At 43.5% G+C, this 26,451-nt stretch overlaps 1 pseudogene across 1 annotated transcript; it reads right to left on the bottom strand.

Moving 5' to 3' along the window:
* Window positions 1-1,030: 1,030 nt before the first annotated feature.
* Gng5-ps (G protein subunit gamma 5, pseudogene) lies at window positions 1,031-1,521 on the bottom strand (annotated as a pseudogene). The gene has a single exon (NR_153764.1). The product of NR_153764.1 is annotated as a G protein subunit gamma 5, pseudogene (transcript).
* Between the last annotated feature and the right edge of the window lie 24,930 nt (window positions 1,522-26,451).

Below are 26,451 nucleotides of genomic sequence, written 5' to 3'. Positions count from 1 at the left end.
TCTCCCAAGTCCCAGGGTGGATGTCATGGGGTAAGGCTTACTTTGGGCACCAGACTAAGACTAACACAAACAGAAGTAGGTCTGGAGAAGAGGAAGGGACTTAAGAAGGATGCTCTGGCTCCCACCTGACACACTTCCTTTCTTCCTTTTTTTTTTTTTTGCAGAGGTGGTTCCAGAAGTTGGTCACCAAAAAGGCTCCATGGTCCCTTTTGAGGCCTCTTCCACAGATGCAGAGTCATCCAGGTCACATCTGACCAACTCACTACCAAGGTCCCAAAATACTCCGGCCCTCTGCTAAGTCACATCGCTGGTCAGTACTCTCAATGTGAATTGTTTGTTCTCAGAATGGACCTGGCCACTGAGCCACCCTGCAAGGTCAGGAGAAGAGTCCCTGCAAGGTCAGGAGAAGAAACACAAGGTCAGAAAGAAGGATCAGTAGAAGACCCCAGCTGCACACAGAGATATTGCTGAAGGAGCCCCTTGTAGAGGCACCATGGGTAGCTTTAGGCATCCCGTGGCTTTTAAATTATTTAGAAGTACCTTTGTACCAGCCACAGGAGGGAGAGGAATAGGAGAGGCTGGAGGAACAAAACAGGTTACATAATCCTATTCCAGACCCCACAAGCCCCAATTAAACAAGGGTAATTACATTATTATGCTGGCATAGATATAATGTTGTGGGTTTTTAAAAAGTTTTAAATTCTCACCCCTCTCTCCAATTATATTTAATATTTAAGTTTTATTCAATTTTTCCAGTGCTCAGGGTTAACCAAGGGCTTCACTTATGCTCAGCAAATGGTTTTCAATAATAGCCGCATCTCCTCAAGCTTCGTCTATAGTTATAAAACATTTTGAAAATTTTTACAAGTTTTGCTTCTTGTTGTTGCTGCTGCTGTTTTGCCATCCATGGCCAAATGTTAACAGGATCATGTAATCAGATCCTATTGTAGCAAGATCTAATCACCTAATTTATGTTTTCTGAATATTATAATATATGCCAAAGTGACCGAAGACCTCTCCTGGATGGTTCTTTTTTTTTTTTTTTTTTTTTGTATGATGCTTTATTGTATGCTACAGCCAGTGTATATAAAATAGTTAAACCTTGTGAGACAGAAATCCATGAAATTCAGAGAGGTAGATGTTAAGGACTGACGAGCAGAAGATAGTGTATTATGGCACGTGTTAAAGAGAAGCTTTTGTACAGACTTCAAATTTAGTTCTCTTGAATATTCACTGGTTCATGAAAAGTGGTTTGAGAAACCTCAAGATAGCTGACTACAAAAAGGAGCAGACTTTCTGGGGTCTGAAGGGATTTGTACTTGAAGACACTCCAGTCAGCAGAGGGTCATGTTGAGCATTCTGCAGACAGAACTGTTTCAAGTCTGCAGCTGCCTGGGAAACCTTCACGCGGTTGAGCCCAGCCTCCAGCCGGAGTTGCTGGACCACCTTCTTCATGGCGGCGACGCTAGAAGAACCCGACATGGCGCTCGGGACAGCCGGGCCGACTCGTCAGTCCGGGCAGGGGGCGGCAGGTCCTCCTGGATGGTTCTTTGCACCTGCCTACTACCCTGGGAGGCTAACCCTTTTGGATTCTGTCTATGTTTGTGTCAAGTTGACAACCCAACCAGCTCAACTAACCTCTTGTCAATAGTCACAAAAATACATCACTATTAAACTATAACCTCTCCTTTCTTGTGTATCCCCAAGATCTCATAGCAGTATCAACATCACAATATAAAACACATTCCAGGGCTGGAGAGATGGCTCAGTGGTTAAGAGCACCGACTGCTCTTGCGAAGGTCCTGAGTTCAAATCCCAGCAACCACATGGTGGCTCATGACCATCTGTAATGAGATCTGACACCCTCTTCTGGTGCATCTGAAGACAGCTACAGTGTACTTAGATATAATAGTAAATAAATCTTAAAAAAAAAAACACACATTCCAACTTTTAAATGTCCCACTATCATTTTTTTTTAAGATTTATTTATTTTTATACATAAGTTCACTGTAGCTGACTTCAGACATACCAGAAGAGGGCATCAGATCTCATTATGGGTGGTTGTGAGCCATCATGTGGTTGCTGGGATTTGAACTCAGGACCTTTGGAAGAGCAGTCAGTGCCCTTACCCGCTGAGCCGTCTCACCAGCCCACCACTATCTTTAAAAATGAAAACAAGTTAAAAGTTTAGTCTCTTTAAAACATCCAAAGTCGGGGCTGGAGAGATGGCTCAGCGGTTAAGAGCACTGACAGCTCTTCCGAAGGTCCTGAGTTCAAATCCCATCAACCACAACCATCTGTAATGAGATCTGACACCTTCTTCTGGTGTGTCTGAAGACAGCTACAGTGTATATAATAAATAAATAAATAATAAATAAATAAATCTTTAAAAAAAAACATCCAAAGTCTTTTCAAAAGTTCAGTCTCTATAAAATATTATGAATCTCATAACTGTGGGTTTCTGTAAAGTCAAACACACACACATTTTCTGACTTCAGGGCACAGTTACATTTGAAACAAAACTGAAGCCCAGCACTGTTATACTCCATGTGAGACATTCTGGCTCCAGGTTTGAGCGGCTCCTCCTCTCAGAGCCTGCCATCTGCACACAGTGAGACTAGACTCATAGTGCATTTCACAGGTGCAGGCAAGGCAGCCTCCTCTCCACTGCTGCTGCTGTGCTTGGTGGTCATCTCAAAATGCACCTTCACCCAGAGCCTCTAGGGGGCGCTCTTCTGGAACTCTGACCTGGGCACATAGTGTCAAGCTTCAACTTTTCTTCATGACCTTTTCAATCCTGGGGCTTCAAACTACAACTGAGGCTGCACCTTCACAAATGGCCTCTCCTGGCCTCTCTCAGGACTAAGACCACCTTGGAGAAACTTATACAATACCAAGTTTGTCTACCAGCATAAGGTAGAGCCTTGACCCCTGTGGGCCACAGCTTTTGTGTGCTGACTCTGAGAAAACATTTCAAAGAAGATTTCACCTCAGTGATGCTGGTCTCTCCTTAATCACAGAAACACAGAATTTTCCCCCCAAAACTGGGTTTCTCTGTTTAGCTCTGGTTATAGACCAGGCCGGCCTTGAACTCAGAGATTTGCCTGCCTCTGCCTCCAGAGTGCTAGGAATAAAGGTATAGTGCCATCACTTCCCTTTTATAAACCACAGATTCATAATCCAAAATATCAGGTGGCCCTTGATATTTGCTCTAAGGGACTCCCAAACTTCCCTCTGAAACTTCACAAGACAGGCTTCCACCATAAGCACTATTCTCAACCGTATCTTCTAGATTCCCATAACATTCTCTAAACTCTGAGAACTCAATAGTTTTTCTAGCCCAAAGCGTCCAACTCCTTCCACAATCCTCCCCAAACCAAGATCAAGTCTGTCATGGTAATATTCCAAAAACCTGGTACCACTTTCTGTCATCACCCCCTCCGCCCCCCCCCCCCCCATTCTCCCATTTATTTGGTTTTGTTTGTTTGTTTGTTTCTCTGTATAACCTTGGCTGTCCTGGAACTTGCTTTGTAGACTATGCTGGCCAGATATACTTGCCTCCCTGGTGCTGAGATTAATGGTGTATGCCACCACCACCTGACTTGATAAGAATTTCTCTTGCTGTGATAAAACACCATGACCAAAAGCAACTTGAGAGCAAAGTGTTTATTTCATCTTACAACTTTTTTTCTTTTCAAGACAGGGTCTCACTGTGTATTTCTGGCTGTTCTGGAACTCACTCTGTAGACCAAACTGGCCTGGAAGTCACAGAAAACCATCTGCCTCCTGAGTGCTGAGATTAAAGGTATGAAACACTTTGCCCAACTAGATCTACATTTTAAAAAGAATTATTTTTATGTGTATGAGTGCTTGAGGCCAGACGAGGGTGTTAGATCTCCTGGGACTGGAGTTAGACATAGTTATAAGCTGCCACTAGATGGCTCATTTTATAAATTTTTAAAATTTTTGTTTGTTTTGTTTTGTTTGTTTTTTGAGACAGGGTTTCTCTGTGTAGCCCTGGCTGTCCTTATAGACCAGGCTGGCCTCGAACTCAGAAATTTGCCTGCCTCTGCCTCCCAAGTGCTGGGATTAAAGGCGTGCGTCACCACTGCCTGGCTTCATTTTATAATTCTTAAGGTCACATTCCACCACCAAAGGAAGTCAGAGCAGGACCTCAAGGCCAGGAACCTGGAAGCAGGAAACAAAGCAGAACAATTAAGAAATGCTGCTTACTGGCTTGCTCTTCATGGCTTGCTCAACTTGCTTTCTTTTTATCTGGGTATTTGAGGTAGGGTCTTATAGTCATCCAGCGGCCCTGGACAAACCGAGTTTACCTGAAACGGGGGGGGGGGGGGGCGCAAAATGAAAAGGACAAGGGGACGGGTGTGAGAGAAGAATGAAGCCAAGACAAGGTTCTGATCAAGGCTCCAAGTTTAATATTCAGCACTGTATTTACATAGGGATGAAAGCCTATCCTTTGTTTCAGCCGGATTATGTTCCAAAGCAAGCTCAGTGGACAGTCTGTTCTTCTAAGTTCCTTTAGGAAGTTGCATGTGCAACCAAGGCAGATGACTCCACCTAGGTCATTAAGGCCAACCTGGCAAACATTCAAGGTCTGCTCAGCCTGCTCAAGGCTGGAAAGAGCACAATTCCCCCTTTTTGTTTTTTAAAGATGAGCAGTACCAGTAGCTGGACGGGGGCACAAGATTGACTTGTTTTCCATAGTCCTGTCTAGGGTAAAGAGTGGCCAGGCGACTGTGCCTGTCTTAGGTCGGTGTCTATATTGCTCCTTCTTACCCGTCTACCCATCATGGAGGACAAACATAGCATTGACGTATGCCTCTGTCTTAGGTTGATAGGAGCTCAAGAACACTCTTACCCATCTCTGACTACCGGCCTTCTATAGCACACTCTTTCCAATTCAGACCAAAGCCATGAAGGACTTATGAATATGCACTCAATGCGCTTCTTCATAGTGATGGATAACTGCCATGGTGAATAGCTAAGCTTGCTGAAAGAGATCCTGTGTGACGACAACCAATCTTTTTAAGATACAAAGTCCAAAAGTTAAAAGCAACAAGATTATACTCAGTAGTCCAAGCAGTGTAGAAATTAAAGTTGTAAGTCATGGGGAAGTGGAGAATCAGGATTTAAACCATCCCTGATTCTGTCCTTTTTCTCTTTTCCTTTTGACTAGTCCTTCTTGAACTTTAGCCATAGAATCCTTTACTACACCTGAATGATCGATGTAAAAGCAACATTCTTCATGGAGGGCTGCACATAGTCCTCCCCGTTGAAGGAATAAAAGATCAAGTCCTCTCCTGTTTTGAAGGACTATCTCAGACAAGGAGGTTAGAGATTTTTGCAAATGGGAAATAGAGGTTTCTATCCTTTCTATATCTGTATCTGTTGCCATTCTTAAGAGCGCATAATTTTTCCTTGCAAAACCAGGGCAGAAGGACTAGTCGCTTCTCTTCCTACACTCAGAGTTCCTTGGCATCCAAATTTTAAAAATTTTAAATAAAAAGCATTATTTAAATAATTTTGTGGTGTATGGGGCTATAATTCCCACTTTTTTGTATTTTTTTATGAAGATATTGTTGTAAAGTTCCATGGGCCTGTTCCATAATACCTTGTCATTTAGGATAGTAAGGAAATATGGGTAACATCCATTTGCCATAATTGATTAGGTACAAGTCCTCAAGGATTAACACCATATGTGGTACATAAAGAAACTGAGGACACTGAGAACAAATCTTTACAATTTGATGTGTATATTTTCTAGAAATACCAAACTGTTATTCCAAACTATTACTATTTTGAAAGATTCAAAGTCCTAACTTCTTGTATTGAAGCAGAGAAAAAATTTTTTTTTTACATAACGTAAGGCTATTAGCCATTCCTTGAGCAAAACTTTCCAATGATATGGTTTCATGGGCTCTTTTTTTTTAATTTCAAAATATTATATTTTATTTTATTTTTATTTTCATTAGATATTTTCTTTATTTACATTTCAAATGTTATCCCCTTTCCTGGTTTCCCCTCTGAAAACCCCCTATCTCATCCTCCCACCCCCTTCATGGGCTCTTCAAAATTACAAGCAGACACACTAAATATAAACCTATTACAAACATCAAGATGTAAAAGAATAGTATAAAAAACAATCTTTTAAATTTATAGTAATTTTATACCTATGCTTTGGAATGGCAGCTAGAGAAGGTAAACCAGGTTGTGATGCCTCTATAAGTTCCTAGTTTCATTAACCTTTCACAAATCTTAAGTTTGAATTTTGTTTTGGATTAATGGAATAACCAATCCCTTGGAGGTTAGTGAATACATCAACTCCAGTGTCTATTAATCCTTCAAAGCTTTTTCTTCAATTAGTGACTTAAGGTTAGGTCTCTAATTAGTAATAGATTGAATCCAGTATACATCAGAGGAACCAAAGCCACTTTGTCATCTCTTACTCTTAACAAATTTGGAAAGTAGCAGATGCAAGGGAACTAAAAATAAGTTGAGAAATTCTGTTATTAGCAAGCACAGCTTTAATGCCATGGCGGTAAGCAGCCATAGCTAGATCCTGATTGTATGAGGGTCCAATTTCTGCACAAAGATGAATGTATCCAGATAAGTCTGTCCTTGCTTTGTATGGCCGGATGGTGGCACAGCAGGCTGCATTAGCATTCTCATAAGCCAATTGTGTAACAAAAGGAATTCCTGTCTGAGAGTCTCCAAAAATTCTCCAAGATGCTTTTAGCAGTTCATCAGGACCCTGTTAGATAATCTCCCACTGAGATCTCCTTTCCAATCTTGGGGTGTTAAATTTGCTTCTAGCACTGAATCCAATAAAGCTTGTGTAAAAGGGGCAGCAGGCTGGTACTGTGATAGAGCTGTTTTTAATTCTTTTATTACTCTAGCAATCATCTCCTTGCTTGATTTTTTTCTTAATTACAAATATGAGTGAGTTAAAAATACTAAGCCTGTGATCAAACCACAAACTGCAGCCAATGGAACACTGGCAGTTTAATCATAATTTTTAAGTTTCCCTTGAAACACCAGAGCACAACCATAACTTTGTTTGTTTTTGTTTTTCAAGGCAGGGTTTCTTTGTATAGCCCTGGCTGTCCTGGAACTCACTCTGTAGACCAGGCTGGCCTTGAACTCAGAAGTCCACCTGCCTCTGCCTCCCAAGTGCTGAGATTAAAGGCATGCGTCACCATTGCCCGGCCAACCATAACTTTGGAAAGCAAAACTCAACCTCCAACAATCCAGTCTCTCCAAAAACACCAAGTAAATCACACCCTGCTACAAATCTTTTTGGCTGCCAGTTCCTGCACACGACAGGATGGTGCAGCCACCAATACCTCAAAGAGACACTGTCCCAAATCCTAGTCTGATTTCTAGGATAAAGATTACATAAAATATTATCCAATTTAGAAGTATCTTTAGAGACCTGTTTTCCTGGGTTGGCTCCTGCCACGTGTTAATGTTTAGAAGACTCCAACCCTGAGTTACCAGTTTTAAGCTCACTTTCTGTTACCAATGTTACAAATTTTTAATCATACCCAATAACTTATAAGCCAATACTCTATAGCCAAGACATGTAGAACATATTTATACTTTTAAAACCAGTCAGAAACAAAAATGAAGTGGCCGCACACATCTTATATATTTAGATCAAACAACATTTTCTTACTTTTTCTAGCTGTAATTTCAAGGGAGGAGCGCCTTGTCACCTGATGAACCCGATAATCAGTCACAGAGAGTTTTCTAGGCGACCTAGCGGGGCTTCTCCCGCTATACTAAACTCCTAACTACAGATGCAGAGCTCCAAAGGCCAACTGAGACTGCCTTTTTTTTTTTTTTTTTTGAACCGAGTTAACAAGGGATGGAGATGGATGACCAGCAGATAAAGTTTTAAGCATTTTTTTTTCTTTTGAACATGAAATGTAGAACAACAATCATTCAAACAAAGAAGCAAAAACAGACATAAATTGACAAACATGGACAGACAATAAACACAGAGGGAAGAGAACTTGATGTCCCAAAGGGACCTAAAATATCCTACCTAAGGGACCTAGAACTAAAACTAAGGATATCTCCAGTAGGAGCCAGAGAGGAAGCAGGTCATCTCCCAATTTCCTCCTGTCCCTAAGAGAGCTCTGAAATAGCTTTTAGCATCCCTACTTCTGGGAACCATGGACAACATAAATCTACTTGAACAGAAAATTTTTGTAACATCTGTTTTTTAAGGCCTGCTCCTCTCACCTGATGCAGCTCTTGGCCATGGACAAATGCCTGTTTAGAATTCCCCTGTCCCATCGCGCTGTCACCCCTAAGTGAAGTTGGCATCGGGTCAACACCTCTTCAACCTAGCCTGTATCCCCCGTTACCTCCTACAACAATAGCCTACAAAAAATAAAATAGTATTAATGCTGTTTGTTGCTTACCATGTAGGATACTGTTACTTTTTCTTTTGTATTCTGTGGAGCTCCACCCAAAACAGCATTTCTCAGTGGGTCCCCTGTTTTCAGGCCCCTCATTTGGGCACCACCTGTGTCCTGCAGTCATGGACAAACTGAGTTTACCTGAAAGGGGGGTTGGAAATGAAAAGGACAGGGGGTAGGGGGCGAGAGAAGAATGAAGCCAAGACAGGTTCTGATCAAGGCTCCAAGTTTAATATTCAGCACTGCATTTATATAGGGAAAACCCACAGACCCATCTTTTGTTTCAGCTGGATTGTATTGCAAAGCAAGCTCAGTGGGCAGTCTGTTCTTCTAAGTTCCTTTAGGAAGTTGCATGTGCAACCAAGGCAGATGACTCCACCTAGGTCATTAAGGTCCAACCTAGCAGTCTATTCAACCTGCTCAAGGCTGGGAAGGAAATAGGGTCTCATTATGTAGCTCTGGATAACATGGAACTAGCTATGTAGATCAGGCAGACCAAAAGCTCACCAAGATCTGTTTTGTATAGTTTTATGCTCTTACCCACCTTTAGCTCCAGGAAGTTACAGCACTACCAGCCCCTCCCAGCTTCCCTTGAATACAAGGATAAAACATACACACACAAATTTTTTCCTTTTCAATTTGCATTATGACACAATTGCTGGCCGTTACTATATCCCACCTGGAACAGCATGCCCTTAATATTTTTATCTCTGCTTCTCCCACCTGCCCTTAACTTCAGTGGCTAGTCCCACCTAGCCCCTGCCAAACATCCCTGACCTTTAGTAGTGGCCACAGGACCCAGCTCCTCCAAAGACTTCACATGGGTGCTGGCTTTTTCTCCCTCCTAAGCATGGCAAAAAACCTCCCCTCTCCTCCCTTGAGTACGCCTTTTCCTCCTGGAACCCAAAAGTCCCACCTGTACCTTCCACCCAGCAATTGGCCCATGGCTTTTTTTACTTTCAGATCAAGAACCAATTGGGGAACAGGACAGACATTAGCATCATAACCTCTCCTCATACCTCACCTTTTCTCTCCAATAAGATATAATAATTAAAGAAACAAACCTCTTCTCCTGGACATAAATTGAACAAAACCATAACAGTCATGCAAATTACACAGTATTATATACAAATGATATCCAGTCCATAATATTTGTCAATTAGATAAAGCACTCTACCATCATTCCTATTTGAAAGAATTATGATTCTATCCCTAGATTATGTTAAGATTTTAACCTGTAACACCATCTGAAAACCATATCTTGCACACTATAATCTCTCTCTCAATATTAAACAACTTGAGTTTGATTATAAGACTAAAACTAGTCTTCAACCCCGTCAGATATCTGAGAATGACTTAAACACTGGGTACTAAGAAGTACTAAACACAGCTTCTCAAACTTATACAATCGTAAAGACACCTGACTATTTGGACAGCCCCCTATTCCTCAAAACGTTGGAGCATCAGTCTTTAGCCTTCTGGTCCAGGATCATATAACAGACCCCTGCAAAGCAGAATTATTAAGGACTGCTTACTCTGTATTGGAAGAGCCAACAGTCGAATATCCTGCATAATGTGCCCTTTTCCTGGAAAGTATTTTGTCTGCAGATGAAATAGTCAATTTCCACCCAGTGGCTTCCTTGCCATGATAAATGACCTCGCTTGGAGGTGAAGATGCCCAATATCTTCTTTGAACTAAGGGGGTGCTGTCAGGAGCAGATATGTCTCACTGTCAAATGATTAACCTTAAATGCCACATTCTGTGGATTTCTGATGTTTTTGAAGACTCTCTCTCTATATATAAGGTAATCTGAACTGTTAAACCTTGATTAATCTTAGCTATTTCTAATTGAAATACATTGAAAACACTCTTTTATAGTTAAATCAGAATCTAACATAACCATAAGTTTGCAATCTGGCTCTTAACTTATATTGCCTAATCATCTAAAAACAGCTTGTAATAGAAGTTATGGAAGGACTGAGTCTAGGTGTTGCATTCTTAAATGAGTTACATAGGCACAATGCCTATCTAAGAGTAACAATATTAATCACAAATTTTGTATCAATATAAGAAATTCATACCAACAAAAACCTTAAATCTCTATCAAAATAAATTCTGTGTCAATGTAAAAAATTATAATTTCAACTTTCCATCAGTTATAAAGATTTCTACCAATTAAGATATGGCAATACAATAAAACCCACCTATTTCCCTCCTGCTCAAAATTATTACCATTCCCAAATTATCCCTTAAATGACAAATTTTCTATAATTTGTAAAATAACTCCTAATAGACCCCCAAATTCAGGGAATTGGGCTGACAACTCTTTATAACTTCTTCCAGCTGAACATTGGGTGACAAAAAATTCTTTAAAGTGGAGGGGAAGGGTAGGAAAATTAGAAAATTTAAGAACTTTAAGAAAGCTAACTTTGGCAATTGTTATCCAGTCTCTGTATGCTTAGAAGGCTCAGAGCTTGACTGAAGATCTGATTAGATCCATCTGAAAGGTTGAATGAGGCATGGACCTGGATATGAGACAGGGAGACCAAGCAGGTTAGTTCATTATCTCTGAGGATGAATCTCACCAAAGCTGTATATACTGTAATATATAAATCTCACAAACAAAATTTTAGTACCATTAAGATATCCGTATGGATTATTCAAGGTGCACAGATTAATTAAAGATGAAATTCTGCTCCTTGTTTGAGCATGTGAAAGACGGCTGTCTTTTATAAATAACCAATTATAACCAGTCTTCATTCATGTCACGTGAGAGATGGCACAAAGAATCTTTACCCATCCTGTTTGATTCTCTTAAATTTTTCTAGTTCTTCAGGGTGTCTCCCCCTGCCATATCTGATCCATATCACTCTGGAAGAGGTCCAGAGCTATTTCTCCTTTCCTGTCAACATAAATGCAGAGCCTTTCACCCAAAATAGCATGTCCTTGGTCCAGTAACAGGAAATCATTAAACCTTTAGTTTGACCTCTCTCCCAGAGGAATTTTAATATAACCAAACTCAAAATCATACTCATTTTGATAATTAAAATAATTCAAAGCAAATAAAGCAGTATAAACAAATATTGTCTGTTGAGACAGTGCTTCTACTATCCCCTGCCCTGCCCTTCCATGAGGTCAAGGCCTCCCTCAATTATTAATTTAATATCTCTGTTTATATACTATATGAGCCTATTTCCAGGCTCTCTAATTTTCAAGGTCTAAATTCCTACTGTCTGGGATAGGCTAGGCACCCTAGCCCCTGCTTACTATATAAGCTTATTCTTAGGTTTTTACTCTGTCATGCCAGGAATATTGACCCCAAAATTCACATGGTGCCCACATTCACAGAATTTGAGTATATCTTGACAAACCTTTCCTTAAAACATTTTCCATCCCATCTCCCTTCTATCTTTAAGAACAATTAAACCAGCAGGGCAGTGGTGGTGCATGTCTTTAATCCCAGCACTTGGGAGGCAGAGTCAGGCAGATTTCTGAGTTCAAGGCCAGCCTGGTCTACAGAGTGAGTTCCAGGACAGCCAGGGCTGTACAGAGAAACCCTGTCTTGAAAACAAACAAACAAACAAACAAACAAACAAACAAAAACAATTAAACCAAACTTTAGAATTTTATCTTTTGATTACTTGCTTGTAGGAAGCAGGCAGCTTTTATCTGGCTCTCTGCCTCAGAGCAGCCATCTTGTCTCTTTGCACAGCAGGGGATCTCAGTGTCTGTGAGCTAAGACTCTCCCTGTGTTCCTTTGTTTAAATGTCCTGTGCACTGGAACCACCACATGACTCACTTTGCTCCCCTCCATGAGAAGCTAATTCTTCTGTCTTCCTTGACTTGTGTGTGTGAGAGATCAACCTGAGAATTCCTAAGTTAATACTGAATTCTCGCCTTCCACATTATGCATCATCTATTGCTTGCAGTTTTACACTCTACCACCTTTATCTCTGGGAAGTGACCATGCTACCAGCCCCCACATGGCTTCTCTTGAACCCTCAGAAAAAGGACACACACACACACACACACACACACATACACACACACACACAGTTTGTTCCTTTTCAACTTGCCTTAGGACACAATTTCTGGCTTCTTCTCCCTCCAAAGCATGGCAAAACACCCCCCCCCCCCTTTCCTTGCATCTGCCTATTCCTCCTGGGACCTGGAAGTCCTACCTGTACCTTCTATCCAACAATTGGCCCATGGCTTTCTTTATTGACAGATCAAGAAAAACTGGGAAACAGGACATTAGCATCAGAACCATCTCCTACAGAGATCCACTTGCCTTGCCCCACACCCCCACACCTAGTGCTGGAATTAAGAGCATGCAACTCCACACCTAGATTCCCTCTATCCTCCCCTGGAAGATCTTGTTAAATGCCCCAATACTATGTAGCCTAGGCTAGCCTTGGACTTCTAATCATCTTCTGTGTCAACCTCCTGAGTGCTGGAATTACAGGTCAGTGTCACATTCTCCGATTGTTTGTTGCTTTGGGGATTTTGTTTTTATTTTGTCATTGTTGAGACAGGGTCTCATGTAGCCCACAAGAGCTAAGAATCATGGGACCTGATTAATACTTGGATGGGAGAAGAAATGCAGAGAGCCAGTAAGTATTTGAAAAAGTGTTCAACATTCCTCGCCATCAGGGAAGTGCAAATTAATATTGCTTTGAGACTCCATCTCACCCCAGTGAGAATGGCTATCAACAAGAAAACAAATGACAACAGATGCTGGAGACAGGATGTGGGGAAAGGGAACCATTACATTCCATTGGAAGGAATGTAAACTGGTGTAGCCACTATGGAAAACAGTATAGAGGTTTCTCAGAAAAGTAAAAATGGGGCTGGTGAGATGGTTCAGCAGCTAGATGTACTTACCAACAAGCCAGATGACCCCAGTTCAGTCCCAGAGATCCACATGGTGGAAGTCAAGAACCTACTCCTGCAAGTTGTCCTCTAACTCCCACAAGCAGGCCTTGTGGTATGGACATACTGACATGCACACACAGAGATGCATACATGAGATAATTGAATACATAAGTAAAACTATATTTGAAAGGAAACTAAATGTAAAGTTGACCCGTCCAGCAGGTCCAGTTATTCGAGGGTCTCGAGGGGACCTTCTCCTAAGAACCAAATTGGGGGGTAGAGAGAGACGAGAACCTTGTGCGAATAATGACACGGAAACATTCTGAGTTGCATCAAGGCCCCAATGTATTAGCCAGGCCCAAGGTTTAAATGCACAAGCAAAAGGGGAAGTGCCTTTCAGCAGGAAGGATGGGGCAGTAGAATTGCACAAGTAAAAGGGGAAGTACAGGTACTTATCAGCGGAGGGGTGGGGCAATAGAATTGCACATTCTTTAGGCAGTTATACGGGGAAGCAGGAACTTGGCGGTATCAGGGTGTGGTCAGGACATCCGAAATGACTTAGGGCTGGAACATTCTGTGGTTGTTCTCGGAAAGGTGTGTCATGGCCCTATTTTGACCCCCTTTTCTTCTGGTGGGGGGAGAGGCCCAATTCAGAGATCAGGACAATTGTGTTGTCTTAATGGCTCCCAACATAAAGTTATCATGTTACCCAGTTGTACTACTACTCAGTAAACATCTCAGGGACTCAGTCAACATGCTTTGGAGACATTTACACATCCATGTTTACTGCTGTGCTATTCACTTACACACACACACATGCATGCATGCATACATACACAGACACTCACAGGCACAGAGACATGCACACACATACATGTAGTACATGCACACACTTGCACACACATGCACAGGCATGCACACAGATACATGCAGCACATACACATGTGAACACATAAGTGCACACACAGGCACTCATAGGCACACACATATGCACATGCTCAAGCACACAGACATGCATACATGCATGCACACACACACAGTAAAGATGATGGGTAAATAATTGGTAAATAAGAATGTATACTAACATATGTATGAAAACAATGCTGGGAAACCCAAGACAAATTTCTGAAGTTCTGTTTTTTAAAGTTTTTGGAGAACTGGGGATGGAGTGCCATTGGTACTACATGTCTATTTTGTCATTGAAGAGGAGGGAGCCTTGTTGCAGGATATTTGATCACATTGAACCCCAAGACTGTTATTTATTGAAAAAAATTTTTTTCTAGTTGTGGTGTGGCTTGGCCTAACATAGCACACACTTTTAATCCCTCTGGCTGGAATACAGACACACCCTTAGTACATACCTTTAATCCCAAACAATGAAGGTGAAATTAGTTGGTAAAAGGAGGTACCCATGTTTGAAAGTAATATCTAATTGAGTGGCAGACAAAATAACTAGCGAAAGATTAAACGGAATAGGATATGCCCTATTGCCAGAGCTTTTGTCCCCGCCGGCAAGAACACACTCAGGACAACCAGAATCTTCTGCGGCAAAAGGCTTTATTGCTTACTTCTCAGGAGGAAGACCCCGAACCCAGAAAATGGCGCTGCTTATATAGCCCGCAGCATGACGTTTCAACACCTGATGTGGCGTGACAGCTCCTGATCCATTGCTCGCCCATCACCCCATTACTACGCCCCGAGATGGGCAGTGACTAGGCATGAATTCACACTTGCACTTGCGCATAAGGCTTGTTTACTAGTTAGGCGCAGTGGAAGCCAGCGCCATCTTATAATGGCGATTGCTCACGGCATGGCTCTCCACATCTCCCCCTTTTTATTTTATTAAAATTTGAGGCTGGTCTAGGCCTCTGCAGTCATGTCCATCTGCTGTGGCTCCTGTCTTAGCTCATTCCTCCAATGTCACAGCCTTTCCTGTCATAGGGTAACCCTATCGCCACCGGGTCCTGTGTCTTAGGTTGGTCTGTACATGAGGAAAGTTGCCTGTCTCTGGATACCGCAGTACTGTGTGACAGTAACTGCCAAATGACCTAGGGTGAACTCTATAAAAGAGGCCAGCCAAAAAACAAATCAGTAAAACTCAGCGAAGTGCAAATGCTGATCAATGAGCGTTGAGTATCTCTCATCCCAGTGCAATGGATCCACAAATCCGTGGGACACAAAAACAGAGAACTCAGATGCCATTTAAGTCTTAAGCATGGATAGCCAAATTTCAGGGGAAGCCCCTTGTTCAATGGCTGCAAGTGCCTGAGTAATAACGACCTTGTCACGGTTTTGTTGGGTTCTGAGCTTACAAACCAACCAGAGCATAAACACAAGTCCACAGCAGATGGCAGCAGCAAATAAAACTACCCCCACCCATTCCTTAAAATAAGAAAATGTATATGAAATCCAGGAGGAGAGACCCTCTGTCAAAGACAGGTCCACTCATGTCGAGTTGATCTTTAGAACGGCCACTCTCAGGGCCTCAAGGGTCTCATCGAATCTTTCAGACCAATTTCCTGCAAGATACAAAGAAAGCTGCCTAGACAGATTAGACAGAGGTATAGAGAAAAAACAGTCTTTAATATCTATGAATACAATCTTCCAATTTTTTGGTAAGGCAGAAAGCAATGGCAGTCCTCGCTGAACTGGCCCATTGTCCGTTTTTAGGATTGTGGGCTTGCCCCAAGCACTCCAGGCTTCTAGGCAGTGCTGTATAACATGAGAGGCTTTTTCACCTGTTAAAGGTGTGGCAAACTCTTACACGCGTTCTCGCGACCGGCCAGGAAGAACGCAACAAACCGGAATCTTCTGCGGCAAAAGCTTTATTGCTTACATCTTCAGGAGCCAGAGAGCAAGAGAGCAAGAGCTCTATTGCTTACATCTTTAGGAGCCAGAGAGCAAGAGCAAGAGAGCAAGAGCTCTATTGCTTACATCTTTAGGAGCAGGAGAGCAAGAGCCAGAGCAAGAGCGCAAGAGCGCAAGAGCAAAAGCAAGAGAGAGAATGGCGAAACCCCGTCCCTTTTAAGGAAAATCATCCTCTGCCTAGGACGTGTCGCTCCCTGATTGGCTGCAGCCCATCGGCCGAGTTGTCATCACGGGGAAGGCAGAGCACATGTAGTGGAAAAACTACCCTTGGCACATGCGCAGATTATTTGTTTACCACTTAGAACACAGGATGTCAGCGCCATCTTGCAATGGCGAATGTGAGGGCGGCTTCCTACAGCAAACATTACACCAGAGCAGGTGTCAATAGAGACATGTAAATATTGATTTCTCCCAAAGGAGGAAATATGCTGACATCCATTTTCCAGCTCAAAGAACGGGAGCTAATAGTGGAGCAGGACTGATAGCCTAGCCCTTGTAAAGAGTGTGATGACTGAGTTACTGGCCAGGTTTTTGGCCACCAGTGAGAAGAAATAATACTTTTGTCTGCTCCTGTATCTAAAATTCCCTTAAATTGTTTCCATTCTATAACTAACTCCAAGGATGGCCTGTAATCTAAAGGCATTATTAAGTAAGCAGAATCATTTCCAGTAGAACCAATCCCTCTGGGTACTCGAGGAATACCAGAGGAGGGAAAACAGCCATGTAGGCTTGGCAAAATTATTAGTTGAGCTATTCTATCCCCTTGTGATATAGAAAAGACACCTTGAGGGCAGGAACAGAGAACCTGAAGTTTCCCTTTATAATCCTGATCTACAACTCCAGGGTGGACAAGAAGGCCCTGTAAGGTGAGGGAAGCCCGGCCCAAAATTAGGCCGACACTTTCAGACGGCAGAGGCCCCCCATAATCAGTAGGAACTGGTTGCACTCCCAGCTGAGGCATCAGCATGAATCAATTGGAGGCATGGAGGTCCAATCCAGCCGAGCCTTCTGTTGCCCTGCAGGCCGTTGTGTCCACTTGTTGCCCATCGGAGTCCCATATGTTTTGGGGCCCTGGGACCTGAGGGCCCTGTACTGGTTTTTTTGAATGGTCTCATTATCTACTGCTTAAGGGAATCCTGGCTGCAGGGGCCTGCCTCGAATGTCTCTGACTGAAAGACAATCACTAGCCCAATGATAACCTTTTCCACACTTAGTACACAGTCGTGGCGCTCTCCTTTTTATAAGGGCTCTACAGTCCTTTTTTTAAGTGTCCCGATTTGCCACAATTAAAGCAAAGTTTGAGCTCCGCTGAGTCCAAGCGCCTCCGCTCCTGCAGAATGGCGGCTGCCAATCCAGCATTAGTAAGCAGCCCTCCAAGCTCACGGCAAACCTTTAACCAGTCCTGTAATCCCTTACTCTTTCTAGGTGTGATTGCTGATCTGCATTCCTGCGTAGCTTGTTCATAAACCAGCTGTTCAATTAAAGGCATAGCTGCCTCGGGGTCTCCAAATATCCTCCCTGCTGCCTCCGTCATTCTGGCCACAAAATCTGAGAATGACTCCTGTGCACCCTGGGTGATTTTTGTCAAATGTCCACTCACCTCCCCCTTCCTAGAGAGTGCCTTCCATGTCTTAACAGCGGCAGCTGAGATCTGAGCGTACGCTCCCCAATGATAATTTGTTTGGTTAGCAACATGCTGCCCCTGACCTGTAAGCAATTCAAACGTCCATGTTCTTTGGTCCCCTTCCATGGTGGCATTGGCCCTTGCCTGCGTCTGGCAGGAGTCCTGCCACAAGGCTTTCCACTCAAGATACATTCCCATACTGGGGGCTGCAGCTTTTACTACAGTCTGCCAATCACCAGGAGTCATAGCGTGATTCGCAAGCCTTTTGACTTGTGCCATAGTGAAATTAGCGCTGACTCCATAATTGCGGACTGCTTCTGCAAGCTCCTTAATCTGTATATACTCTACCAGAGCATGAACACGCCCACCCTCAGCTCCCTCAAAAACTGGAAATGCCTGTTGCATTTTCCTCTGTTCTTCTTTTGGAATGAACGAGTCTGAATGGTATCTCTGCACATAAGATTCTGAATGGAACCTCTGCACATAGGGCGGAGGTGCACTAGGACCCTGAAGCCGACAGTCCGGAGGCCAAGCAGCAAGCTGGCTTCCGCCAGCTGCTTTTTGCCTTTTTCTGGACTGAGTAGCTTGCATTTTATCTTGCTGGTACCTTCCTCCCTTATAACGAACTGCTTCCTCCTCCTCCAAGTCCGTTTCTTCAAAGGAGCTAAGTCTGTCATCTGATTCTGAGCTACTAAGAGCTAGCTGCTTAAACTCATCTAGTGACGGGTATCGGCTCCTTCTCCTAGAAACCTCCGCTGATTGATCTTTTTCCTTCTCCTTCCTTCCAAACTCTCCCCAGGTATTCTTCCCTGACATGATCTTTTCCTCAGGTTCGAGACCTGTGGAAAGGCCTGTATGCTTAATTGGTGCACCATGTTTCCTCTTTGCTCCTGCTCTCTCTCCCTGCTTTACCTCTGATAGACTGTTTTGAATTTCGTCCAGAATTCTCTGCCCTGCCTACCACTTGTTGACATGTGAAAAGGAACAGAAAGGCTTCTAACGCTGGAGAAAGTTCAAGGCCAGACATACCTCGTAAAGCTGTAACGTGTCCCGCAGTTCTGGTTCCGCCCGCGAACGAGGGATCTCCCTTGTGCCGGTGTGATGGTAGTTCCCGGATTTCGGCACCACTTATTGCCCGAGCTTTAGTCCCCGCCGGCAAGAACACACTCAGGACAACCAGAATCTTCTGCGGCAAAAGGCTTTATTGCTTACTTCTCAGGAGGAAGACCCCGAACCCAGAAAATGGCACTGCTTATATAGCCCGCAGTGTGATGTTTCAGCACCTGATGTGGCTCAAGATTCGTTACTCGCCCATCACCCCATTACTATACCCCGAGATGGGCAGTGACTAGGCGTGAATTCACTCTTGCACTTGCGCATAAGGCTTGTTTACTAGTTAGGCGCAGTGGAAGCCAGCGCCATCTTATAATGGTGATTGCTCACGGCACAGCTCTCCACAATACCCAACTCTCAGGAGAAGAGAGAGGAATGGGGAAAGTACTTAAGAGAGAACAGTGCAGACAAAAAGGAGGCAGTATGACTGGGACAGTTATAGAAAGACAGACTGCAGAGAAAGAACAAGGTAGAAATAGGTGAAAATAGAACAAGCCAGAGTCTGAGAAGGAGCCAGAAGATTAGAATTTATTGCCAAAGTTAGTATGAGACCAAGCAGAGCAAGTCAAGAGAGGTCAGATTGAATCAGTCAGCTTGGAGAGGAGTTTGAGCCAGAACAGCTGAGTTGAACAAACTAGCCGCGGGTAAGTTTTTCAGCAGCAAGTCTCAGAGGCTGAAAACATTCTAGACCTAGATAAATTTGTACAAAGGCTAGAAGCCTCCAGGACTAGGCCTAGGTTAGCAGATGGAGGCAGTAAGCCACAGAGACAACAATTACATCAGGAGAATAAAAGTTACATTTACAGAGCCTTAGTTGAGAAAATGCTTCCATGAGAGCAGGGAGGGCCCAGCCCATTGTAGATGGTGCCATCCCTTGGCTGGTGATTCTGAGAAAGCAGGCTGTGGTAAACAGCACCCTTCCATAGCCTCTGCATCAGCTCCTGCCTCTAGATTCCTGTCTGTTTGGTTTCCTGCCCTGACTGCCTTTGATGATCAACAATGAGCCAAACACACTCTTTCCTCCCAAGTTGGTTATGGTTTTTCTTCACAGCAATGGTAACTGACTAAGACATCTAGCTTGCATAAAACCCTGGGTTTAATCCCCAGTACCACGTAAAACTGGGCATGGATAGGACATGTTTGTAATCCCAGCAACAAAAGGATTGAAGCAGGAGGATCAGTTTAAAGTCACGCTTACACACTAAGGTGAAGGTCAACCTAGATTACAAGAGATCTGTCTCAAAAGCATACAAGGGGGGTAAGGACAAGATGTATCTGCAAGAAGGATCTCTGAGAAGTTTTGAGAATTGTAATAGAAACAAAGTTTCGCCTTTAATCCCAGCACTTGGAAGGCAGAGGCAGGCAAATTTCTGAGTTTGAGGTCAGTTGATCTACAGTCTTCCAGGACAGCCAGGGCTACACAGAGAAACTCTGTCTCCAGAAAAACCGAAAGAAAAAAAAAAAAAGGAAAGAGAAAAAGAAAAAGAAACAAAGTTTCAAAAGAAAAAAGTTGGAAGTAGGGCATGGTATTGCACACTTGTAACTCAGTGCTCAGAAAGCAGCAGCAAGAGGTTAGAAGTTCAATGCCAGCCTCAGCTACATTGCCAATCTGAGGCTAGCATAGACTGAGAGCCTATCTCAACACAAGACAAAAAGTACAACAACAAACAAACTAAAAAGACATAAAATTAGGACATTGCCCACATTGAAGGGTGTTGAAGAGGCAGAAATTTCAACATGAAAATGTGCAAATTATCTTAGAAAATAAAAGTCTCCATTCTGCTTTTCTTTCACTTTTTCTTCGTTTTCTTTCCTTGTAACTTGTCTCTCTGGCCATGCAAAGCTTGTTTTCTACTGTGGAAAGACAGGTCAGAGGTCAAGTAGGGAAAGGAGCCAGTTGATGACTGGGTGTGGAAACAGTGATATCTGAGTGGAGCCCTGAATGCTGAGAGGGAGAAAACAGAGGGGGTAACAAGGAAAGACCTTTCCAGGCTGGGGGAGCATGCACAAAGGCTCCAAAGGATCTTATGTTTGAAAAATCTCCAAGGAAGAGCCACAAAGTAGCTCCATAGATAAAGTTCTTGAGGCTAAGCCTGGGGACCTGAATTTTATTCCCTGGATCACAGCCTACACAATCCTCTCATTTCACACATGCACACAGAGTGTAATAAACGTCTTAAAAGAAAAAGAGTGAAAAAGAAAGCCTCCTGAGGAGGAGGTTGTGGGAGGACATTAACCAAGACTTCCTTCTCCTTGTGGAAAGAGGCACCACATGCTGACATTTTCAAAGGGATCCTTAAGAGGCTGGGAAGAGAGGCTTGCATTGATTAAAGATGGCTGAAGCTGCCTGGGAAGAGTGGAAAGGAGAGGTTACTGAAAAGGCACAGGCAGTCACCCAGGTAAGAGAGGCTTCTCACCTGTACCTGCATCTCACCTCGTGGAGGTAGTGGTCAGGCTCTGCATGGTTCCTGATTCCCGCTTGCTTCTGCAGTTTATCCAGCAATTACTAGCAAAGGTACGCCCACACAGAGCTCAGTTTCAAAAGAAACTTGCACCAAAAAGTTAAGGCAGTGATGGAGGAAGACAGATTACCAACTGAAAGACCCACAACGTGAGGACTCTCCCATGTTCTGACTCAGGAGAGGCGACACCCCAAAATCACCCACAAGAAACAGTCTTGCTGCAAACTGCAAGAGGATTTTTTATTCAAGAGCGCTCTCGGGCCCACGGTCATACACCATGCAGGGGTAGAGGACCGTGGCGCCCCGAGTAGCTGAGTAAGGGGGTATTTAAAGGAAGAAACCACAACTCAAGGAGGTGGGAAGGGTGTTGTTGGAAAATACCAAAAATACCAGTTAAGAGTCACAAGGAAGTGCAAAGTTACAAGAGTCATGAGGGAATACCTGGTAATTGTGAGGGTTATTTCTCAAAACAGTTTCTAAGAGCCCCTAACAAAAGCACATTTGCATAGCGGGTTCCAGCAATGGTCAGGGTGACTTTCTTTGAATGAGCACTCTTTGAACCCAAGAAGCAGGTAGGTAGAGGAATGTCGCTATCTGTTTTATGATTAGCATACCTTTACAAAGGCCACATTCCCAAGCCTGGGCCTAAAGGCCTAGAATTCTGTTTTCACTTTGTTATACTTTCACCAACCATCCTTATTCTTCTAAGGTAGCTCTTACAAAGTAAGTCAAGACAACCTGCTCACAGCAAAAACACTAAGCACAAGATGCCCTTCAGTTTATTCCTAGGGGTTGTCTGTTCTGTTCACACTGTGGGCTGCTAGAGTTAAAATCCTGAAGTCAGAAGAGTGAGCAATGTTAGCATACATTTGAAAATGCCAGGACTATACAGAGGAACCCTGTCTTGAAAAACAAACAGAACAAAAACAGACTTTTTCTTTTTTTTAACCAAACACTATGATCGTTTTTCCTGTTGGCCGTGTTCTCAGGCAAAGAAGGAGATAATGGAGAGCTGACCAGCAGAGATAGACAGGGAAGTGCAGTTTCTTTCCTAGCCTGAGACTTACAAGCTGGGGCATCACACCCCCTTTTCCGGGCCTCTCCCTGGTGAAGCTTTCTTGTTCCCACTAACTCATTCACTCACTCTGACTCTGCAATTTTCCTATAATGATTCAGGGGAACAGTGGGCAGGGTACTTGTATATTCCAAACCCTAGAAAGAGATCTGCACACACATAATCAAGCGGCCTGTTTGCTCTGAGTTAACACTCTAGCCCAGCTAGTACTTGAGGAGTGCAAAGACCCAGGCCCAGTTGTGTAGGCATAGATTTTTCACAGTCTAATTTTATAAGGGTTCAACCACCCTTCTAGCCCACCACCCACCAGTGGTAGTGGAAAAAAAGGTTATTAGGATACAGGGGAAGTGGTTCTGTTTAGAAATACTTCTTTGGTGATATTCCAATCTTTGTTGTTCTCAGTCCAGTCTACTAGCAAACACCAAACACGAATCAGCAGCTGCAGTCCAGTCCATTTGGCAGACACCACACATGAACCAGCAAGGGCAGTTCAGTCCAGAAAAAAACACAAGGTTCGCCAACCAGCCAGAGTCCAGGAAGCAGCAAGAAGCCTTAGGAACCTCGGGAGAAGTTCTTTGGTGAGTTTCTCTCTATGAAGTTACCGCAAGCGAAGCTCAACAGTGCAATGTAAGGTGAACCAGTCCATGCATGTCATCAGTGGAGACTAGTGAGGCATAACAAGGCAAACCAATGCTTCAGCTCCCACTATCTATGGGGTTGTATTTATATTCATTCTAAACATCATGAGTCCTTTCCCCTGTATGCCCCAGCAAAACATCATTTGACATAGCTGACTTTCCAAAGAAACCAGAAGTTTCCACTTCTCAGTTGTCAGGAAGTGCCCGAGTCTAGACACCTAGGAACAAACACTAAAACCAGCGAAACCTCAAAAGGTTGTAATAACTGAGGCACAGACATGGGTAATTTCAGGAGTGTGAGCACCACCTGCTCAGGGTGGGAGCAGTTGCTCTCAACTAAGAATAAGCTTTGAGGGCAGTTTCCTTAAGATATCAGCCTATAGGGGGTTGGGGATTTAGCTCAGTGGTAAAGCACTTGCTTAGCAAGTGCAAGGCCCTAGGTCCTGCCCTCATCTCTGGGGGATGGGAGGGGGAGACAAAAACAAAAACAAAAACAAAAACAAAAAACAAAAACAAAAACAAAAAACAAAATAAAACAAACAAAAAAAGATATCAGGTTGCTACCTTCTCATATCATCCTTTGAGTACAGCTCAACCTGGACTCCATCCTCTCCCTTAGCAGATGTCCTCACTACTCTTCTGCTCCACCACTTGCTGTTCCTGGTCTGGATCAGTGAAGAGGCTATTCTGTAAATAAGTAAACTTTACAAGAGCTAGAGAGTTGTCTCAGCCAGAAAGAGCACCAACTATTCTTCCAGAGGACAAGGGTTCAAGTTCCAGTATCCACAATAAAACTCATAACCATCTGTAACTCAAGTTCGAGGGGCATCTGATGCCCTCTTGTGTCCTCTGTGGCACCAGGTACACATTGTGCTCAGACATACATACCGGTATCACACCCAAATACATTAAATAGCTAGACAAGCATTTGTTTGTTTGTTTATAACCAGGCAAGTATGCTTAGTACATACTTGTAATCCCACACTCAGAAAACTAAAACAAGAGAGTCTGAATTTAAAGCCAGTCTGAATTACATAGTGAAGGCCACCCCTCAAAAAAAAAAAAAAATCAGAAACAGGACTGGGGAGATGCTCAGTGGGTAAAGAAGTGCCTGCTGTACAACCATGAGGCTCTAAGTTCTGATCCCTAAACTCACTTAAAAGTCAGACATTGGGCTGACGAGATGGCTCAGCGGTTAAGAGCGCCGACCGCTCTTCTGAAGGTCCTGAGTTCAAATCCCAGCAACCACATGGTGGCTCACAACCATCCGTAATGAAATCTGATACCCTCTTCTGGAGTGTCTGAAGACAGCTACAGTGTACTTACATATAACAATAAATAAATCTTTAAAAAAAAATTACATTTCTGTTAAAAAAAAAAAGTCAGACATTGGTGGCACCCCTGTAACCACAGTGTTGGGGTGGAGACAACACATGCATGGGATTTACTGGACAGTAGTGGTGAACTTCAAGTTCAAGAAGAGACCCTGTCTCAAAACATAAGGTGGAGAAAGGGTTGGAAAGATGTCTTAGAGGCTAAGAGCACTTGCAGGGGACCCAGATTCAATTCTCATCACCCATAAGACAGCTTACAACCAACTCTTCTGGCCTTCACAGCCACCAAGTACCATATGGTGCAGACATACATACAGGTAAAAGTGTGTGTGTGTGTGTGTGTGTGTGTTTGTGCGCGCGCGTGCGCGCGCGCATGTGCACATACACATACACACTTCAAAAACAAAGGATGGTGTTTTGACACATACTTTTAACCCAGCATTCTGAAGGCAGAGGCAGGAGGATCTGTGAGTTTGAGGCCAGACTGGACTACATAGAGGACTCTGTGTCAAGCAAGCAAGCAAGCAAGCAAGCAAGCAAGCAAACAAACAAATGAACCCTGCAGTACCGAGGAAAGGTTGGTGGGTCCTAGGGGGAGAGGCACAGAGACCTGCAATGTTTGGAAAGGGTTGGAGGCAGTCATTACGAGAGCCGACCTGAAGAGGACGCTGATGAGGTAGTGCAACTGTCCTCTGAGCAGCCCAACAGGGACAGCAATAGTCTGTTTCTGTGAGACATTTCCTCCCTCCCTCCCTCCCTCCCTCCCTCCCTCCCTCCCTCCCTCCCTCCCTCCCTCCCTCCCTCCTTCCTTCCTTCCTTCCTTCCTTCTTTCCTTTCTTTTTTTAAAAGATCCATTTATTTATTATATGTAAGTACACTGTAGCTCTCTTCAGACACACCAGAAGAGGGCATCTGATCTCATTACAGATGGTTGTGAGCCACCATGTGGTTGCTGGGATTTGAATTCAGGACCTCCAGGAAAGCAGTCAGTGCGCTTAACTGCTGAGCCATCTCTCCAGCCCTTTACAGCAATTTTCTGTTTCTGTGAGACATATTCTTTTCAATAATTTATTTTTTTATTCACTTTACATCCTTATCACAGTCCCCACTCCCAGTACCACCCTTACAGACTTCTCCCTCTACTGCCTTTTTCCCCTTCTCCTCAGAGAAGGGGGGCTTTCTTTGGGTACCACCCCACCCTGGGACATCTAATCCCAGCAGGACTAGGCACACCCTCTCCCACTGAGGCCCAACCAGGCAGTCCAGGTAGGGGGAAGGAATCAGAGGCAGAGAGCAGAGACAGAATCCCCCTCCACCCCTACTTGCTAAGGGACCCACGTGAATACCAAGCTGCACATTGAGGCCTTCTTAAGGGATGACCACACCCTTTGTGTGGCCCCTCCCCCTCGTAAAGTTCAGCTGGTTTCTGCCATTTACTAGACTCATTCTGATTCTGCAATTTTTCTCATGGAACTTACTATGTGGCTGGCTTTGAACTCATAGAAGCCTGCTTTTGCCTCCTGAATGCTGGGATTAGAGGCATGCACCATAGCGTCCAAGAGTTAATTTGTTTTGAGACAAGGTCTTGTATCCCAGGCTGGCCTGGAATTTGGTAAGTAGTTGAAAATGACTTTGAATTTCAGATCCTCCTGCCTCTACCTCCCGAGCATTGAAATTTTAGCCATGTTGTTATCATAAGTGAACTGTGGTTATAATATGAAACAGAACTTTAATATTCTCAAGGAAAAGATGTTTATAAATGAGAGGCGTCTCTTTTTACCCCTTATACTCCGCTTCTTTTCTTCATAAGCCTGTATTGCCAACATGTGACAAGCATGTATGTGTATTTATGCATTTACTGTCTGCTTCCTCCTTCTCTAGAGCGTTTGCTCCCGAGGGTACCATGTTTCCTCCTCCCAGAGTACCCTAGTGTCCAGCTGTACCAGCAAATATGAAGTTCACAGTACATCATTGTTGAAACAATGCATGTATAACAGATGGATAGTACCCAAGG

This window comes from Mus musculus, chromosome 16 (genome assembly GCF_000001635.26).
Source record: "Mus musculus strain C57BL/6J chromosome 16, GRCm38.p6 C57BL/6J".
In the NCBI taxonomy this organism is placed as follows: domain Eukaryota; kingdom Metazoa; phylum Chordata; class Mammalia; order Rodentia; family Muridae; genus Mus; species Mus musculus.
The sequence above is the reverse complement of the archived record's forward strand: the minus strand, read 5'-3'. Positions and strand labels throughout refer to the sequence as shown.